We start from the raw sequence: 6,047 nt of genomic DNA, 5'->3' as shown, positions 1-6,047 counted from the left end.
TTTTTTTTTTTTTTTAATTAAAAGTTCCTGTAATTACTGGTTGCTTTTAAATGTGCCAATTGAGCTACTCATTTCTCCATAACCTTTGCTGACCTCGAAGAACAAGTTTACAAGTGGAGTTGATGAAGATTTATCCTCCAGATGAAATACACCTCTTCAAATCCAATTCTGCTGATGACGAGGTGGAAAAGGGTTAAGAAAAAAATAAGAAAGGAACCATGATAATGGCTGCTTAGCTCATCGGTAGCACATGAAAGGATGTTGTTTTATTGATACACTTCTATGGCCTTTCGCCTGTTGCAGGCAATAATTTTGCCCTCTAACTCACCACGGACCCAGAAGAGCACTGTGAGCTCAAATACACCTGATATTGAGGGCGGCAGGAGGTGGCTCAGCTGCCGGAGCTCAGGGCTGAGCACAGGTAGTTGCTGATGAATTGCGGTGCCTTTTCCTGCCGTTCAGCAATCCCTGCTCCCTGGCTGTGCTTGCCCCCGCGCTGCCTCCTCGGCGCCGTGGGTTTATTTTGGTAAGGATGTGTAAGCCGAGCTCTGGCTTCGGCCACTCAGAGCCCGGGGATTTGCATAATGGCATTACTGCTTATTCCTCAATTACAGTCTTTGAATATGCAAATCTGCTGATGCTGGTTACTGTAATCCTCCTGCCCTGGCAGGTCCCCAGCTGGGGAAGTTTTTGAGCCATTTATTGGCAATGAGAGTTTTCCTCGTGGGTTTCTTATTTCCAGCTGTGGGTAAAGGGGTAAAGTCCTCAATCAGCTACCTGAAATAGAGGAGAACGAAATTCAGAAAAAGGAAAGACCATTTTAAAAAAGAGCTTGGATGCTTTTTCCCCCGTCATCTTCCTTGCAGGAGCTCATGTTCATGCTGGTGAGATGGGATGGATCAGCTTGTTCCGTCCTACACACCACAGCAGGGTTTGTCCTTGCAGCAACTTTCCCTGTTCCTCTCTGCCCTGGCTGCTGCCCACCTGAAATTTGGGTTCAAAGCAAAAGAGATGAGAGAACAAGCAGTGGTTTTGAAGGTTGCCTGTCCACTTGCTGCTCTTGGTGGCCTCCTGGCTCTGGAGGGGTTAGGTCACTGTAAAGCAGGAGAGCAGTTCAGCAGAGGACTTGCAGCCTTGGGTGGAGAGATGGGAAACCTCAACTCAGAGCAGCTGAGCACCTGCCCCAGCTTAGACAAAAGAAAGTTTGCTGAATTGCAGTGTTTTGCTGTCTGCTGAGTTGTATAAGCATGTCGAGAGCTGCAGCTCTTTTTATTAAAGCATGACTTGAGTAACCTTTCCCATTTCTACTCCCAATATTTTTCTAGTAGTATTTTCAGCTGTATTTATTTTTCCCCCTGTGTCTTTTCAAATAAAGGGAGAGAGTTTTTTCAAAATTTTATTCTCAAGTAAGAGAGAGTCCAAACTGCTTTATTTTCTGAAAGAAGTAGATTATAACAGGAAAATCAACACCTTTTCAATGGCAAACCTGGCAAAACTTCCCAGGTTTTCTGAAGAGGCAGCACCTCACCCACCAGTCCCTGCAGTTTAACCTCCCTCAGTGCCATGGGGGCCAGCACTCAGCTGGCAGAGACTGTCCTCGGATTCAGCTGCTGGGCATCATCCTTTCCTTACAGCTTCAGCCCCCTCTGTTCAACACCCTGTGCTCCCAGGGCATTCACCATAGCTCGTGTTCTTCTTCCCTAGCCATGGACCAGCCAGCTCCATCTGCAGACACAGCATTTGTTGAGGAAATCAGCTCCTTTGCATCTGAGTTAATGACTGTGCTGTGAGAATGTTGCTGTCACACAACTCAAAATGTCCCGGGAGTGGGGTATGTGGACAGATCTGAGAGGAACACTTCTCCCTGTGTATGGGAACATGTCCCACGCCATTGTGTGTTAATGGATATGATTTATTTCAGAAAAAAAAACCAAAAAAAACCCCAACGAAAATCCAGAAGAACAAAACCCAGGCAAATGCAGAACAAATGATTTATGGGAAACAAAACTGTTTGGAATATAAATACAGACAAGCACCATATTTGTTGCTGATGGTGCTATGTTCCCTGGGAGAATAAAGCTGTTTTGTAACTATTTGTCTGTGTCTTGAGCTTGCACACATTTAGTCTCAAAGTTTTTCATTTCTAATCATTTCATAATTTCATTTCTTATTCTAATCTTTTTCTTGGATCAACAAAAATGGTTGGACACCCATTTGTAGAAAGCTGCATTGTAATGTATTGTTACATCCTGTTCCCAAATCAGTTTCTTCAGTTCTCAGGAGTTCCCCAGTAATGCTTTATCAGCCAGACGTGGGAGATGATGCCTGGAAATAAAGATGTATCTTGTACCAGGGCCTGCAACTGAAAATGTCCTGAGCGTTCCTGAGCCCTGCTTTGATGCCATACTTAGCAAAAGCTTGTCGTGCTCCTTTCCTGGAAGATTAGTATGAACTGAAACACTTGGAAAGAAATTGTTCTTTGCATGTTTTTCACCCTTTAAGTGAGTAATACTTTTGGAGCTTTTCATCTTACTTTCACTGCAGGTGTTTCTGCTGTTCCATAAAAGTAACAAAAAATAGCCAGGGAATGAGATTTTAACCTTATTCTATGATAAGCTATTACACAAGAATTATTTTTCACTATGTACAAATGAACTTTTTAGGTAAACCAGATTCCTGGAAGGGAAAGAACCTCTTGGGAACTGAAGAGCTATGTTTAGGTCAAGTAAAGGACAGAATTGCATTTATGATTTTATCATCATGCACCTCTAATCTGGAAAAATTCCTCTACAAACCTTTAGGAATAAGAGGATAATCTAGTGCCTAGGTTTATTCAGTGTTTGGCTTGTCTGATGAGATCAATGAGAAGAGATGTGTTTATTATGTTGATGTTTGCAGGAAGCGGAGGTGATAGTGCTAAAACTCTTCAAGGATGTAAAATGCCAAGGTTACAGGAACTCTTTATGTTTCAGAAAAGGTGCAGATAAAATATAAGCATTCAGAAACACTGCAAAGAAGGGACATGTGACCATTTTTGCGTTGTGGAACAATATGGCAGTGTAGAGCAAGAAGCAGTCCAGCAAAGGACAGGACATGAGAGATGTCACTTGCTGTCCAAAGGGTCCCACCTCTCTTCTTGTTTGGACCCAGCTTCCTTGTAGTAAAAATATAGTAGTCACTGTGAGACCTGAAATGCATTAACCAAGAGAGAGATTTCGCCGCATGTCGTCAGCCTGTGAAGCTGCCCAGCCTTTCTGTCTGAATTTTGTTTTATTCAAGTCTCCCCCAGCAACAGTGGGTTGACTTTCCTACTCCTATTAGTTTGCCATACATTGTAACTGGTAGGAGAGAATAAAATTCTTCCAGTGAAAGTTCTGCTGCTGCAGTGATCTGATTTACTTAAATATGTGATCAAACGAAAATGCAGCTTCTGAAGAACACTTTAGAGCAAGAGCAAAATCTGGCATGTTGTTAGATGCCCTCAGTGACTGTAGACTTACCGGAGGCTTTGATCACAGCTTCCTTCATCTCTTTTCATGCTGCTTACAAAGTTACTCTATGTAAAAATGTAGTGTGTGATTTATTTCAACCAAGGAAAGACAAATTCATTCTGAAGGCGGGAGATGGTCAATCTCTGAGCTCGAGTTTGTGTGTAGATCTTGAAGGATTTTGGAGCAGTTGCTGTGGAGAGGATGTCGCAGGTGACTGACAGCAGAGCCACACCATTGACTACAATGAAGTGGAAAGGTGACCTTCTGCAGTCAGGTTTCATTGTTGCAGAGTTGGAGATTGATTTTCCCCAAAATTGTGTGGTATCTCTGCACTAACCTTTCCACGAGCCCTGTCTGTGCACATTTTGAGCCATCTGGAAGCTCTCATGGGCCAGGAGCCATGCCTTGAAGCACAAAAATCTTCTCCAGGGGAGCTGTGGTGGTTACTGAAGGAATTCAGCCTTTATTTAGTCCATAAGAGACTGTTCCCACCACTGCTGAGCTGCAGATATTGCTCAGTTGCCCCTCTGCGACTGCTGCACTACATTGCAGTATTTCAGGAGGAAAAGTGGAGAATGACTTTTCCATTTGAAGCCATATGAGGGGATTCAGACAGACAGCATGTAATTGCCCTAGCTGTAGCTGGGCCAAGGCAGAGGATCTGTGGCTCCCCATCTGCAGGCTTATTTTCAGCACTTCAAATGAGGGATTTCCACAGAACATGTCGAAATTAATGAAACAAAGTTAGTTTCTGTCTGGATATCTCCTCCACTATGCCTACATCAGACACAAATAGCTCACATGCCCTGGACTGCCCTTCAAAATCTCATCTTACAAGCCCAAATGAAAGAGCAGCTGGAGGCGAAGAGCCTTTCCTATTCATTCAGGTGAGTTGTGAAGTGGGTAATGAAAATGCTATTGTTTTCCAACACAGCCAGAATAGGTTATTGAGGAAAATAAATTCTGCCCATGACTCTTCCTCTTACAATACAAACCATGGCCCTAATCTAGTAAAGCACTTTCACCTGTGCTTAACTGGAAATTTGTGAGCAGCCCCACTGATTGCAAGGGATCAGCTCTGGTGCCTGAAGTTAAATATGAGGGGTGGGAGCTGGCAGGTGGGCAGCTGAGCAGGGCCATTGCCCAGGGGCCTTGGCTTATTATCTGTGATTATATGGGCTTAGTGTTCGGCTGGAGCCGGGCCCGTTGGAACAAAGGAGCGGGATTAGCAGGCGTGCAAAGAGGGACCAAAGCCAGAGGATTCCAGCAGTGTGGAACACAACTTTGTTACTCTGACAGAATGTATAAAAGTGAATGAAAGGGCTGTATGATTGCTGTTGTCATCCTGTTAATTAGGCTGAACTCATGGTTCATTAGTGCTACAATATGCTTCCATCCTTAACAAAGCCCTATTGGGTGCATGGAGCCACTTTACTATTAGTAAAATGAAGCCTTATCAGAGAGCCCTGTAATTCATTTTGTAAGACAAGTCATGGCATATATTGTGTTGAATTTGCACTGAAGAGGCAGATTGCTTGCTTAACACTTGCTTTTCCTAATGAACAGGAAAAGATGTTTCCAAAACTAAGTTATTTGTACTATTGGGAGTTCTGACCTGGTGCCTAATTACATCACATAGTCCCTTAGCAGTGTTTCAAGTAGTTCCTAAATAACCCAAACGGAACTGCTTTTGCTCTTGCACATTCTCTCAGTGACACTGTGAACATACCATCAAGCATTAAATTCCTTGTTTCTTGCTGTCATTGTGGTGAAGACTTTAGTGTACAACCAGGACAGTTTCCCTGCAGCAGGAATGCAGCAAAAGCACTAGCACAACCCCCATTCCCTGCTTGCAGCAGTACTGATTAAGCAGCATAGTGAAAACTTGACACAGGAGCAAGAAAGAACAAGTACTGGTGTGTTCACTGCCCCCAAGAAACCACTGTGCTCCCCCAACACCGCTGCACCGTGGGCAGAGCACGTGTTTGTAGTAGTGTTATGATAGATGCTGACCTGGCAGTGATTTTTCTGTGGATTCCCTGTGCTGGGAAGGGAGTTTGGATGAAACCAGGGCACAGATCCACATTAGCCTCAACCAGAGAGCTGACTGAAGCCAATCCTGCTCTACCAGACATCCCCAGAGTGGGTCTTGCGTGGTGTAGTTGGGTTCAACTCCACCCTAACTCTCAGGTCTTCCAACCTAAATGATCTAAATTTGTGATTACTGCTCAGGGAAGGGAGATGTGTAGCAAAATCTTTTTATTTTCATGTTTCTTCCTTGTACCATTCTTCCTTATACCATTGTTTAGTAAACATCCATGCTTACTCATGTTTTTCTACAGTAGGCCTAAAAATATCCCCCTCTCTCCATTTCAGTGCTATAGCCTGCAGACCTGAGATGACCCTATATAAGAGAGTCATAACAGCACAGTCTAATGGAGAAGAAAAATGGCAATGAGGTAATGTAGCAAAAACAAATGTCTGAAAGAGCATCTCTGAACTGCTCACCAATTCTGGTTGCTCTTACAGCTCAGGCTGCTTGTATTGTCATCCAAC

The sequence above is a fragment of the Corvus moneduloides genome, chromosome 13 (assembly GCF_009650955.1).
Source record: "Corvus moneduloides isolate bCorMon1 chromosome 13, bCorMon1.pri, whole genome shotgun sequence".
In the NCBI taxonomy this organism is placed as follows: Eukaryota; Metazoa; Chordata; class Aves; order Passeriformes; family Corvidae; genus Corvus; species Corvus moneduloides.
This window is presented reverse-complemented; position numbering follows the sequence as displayed.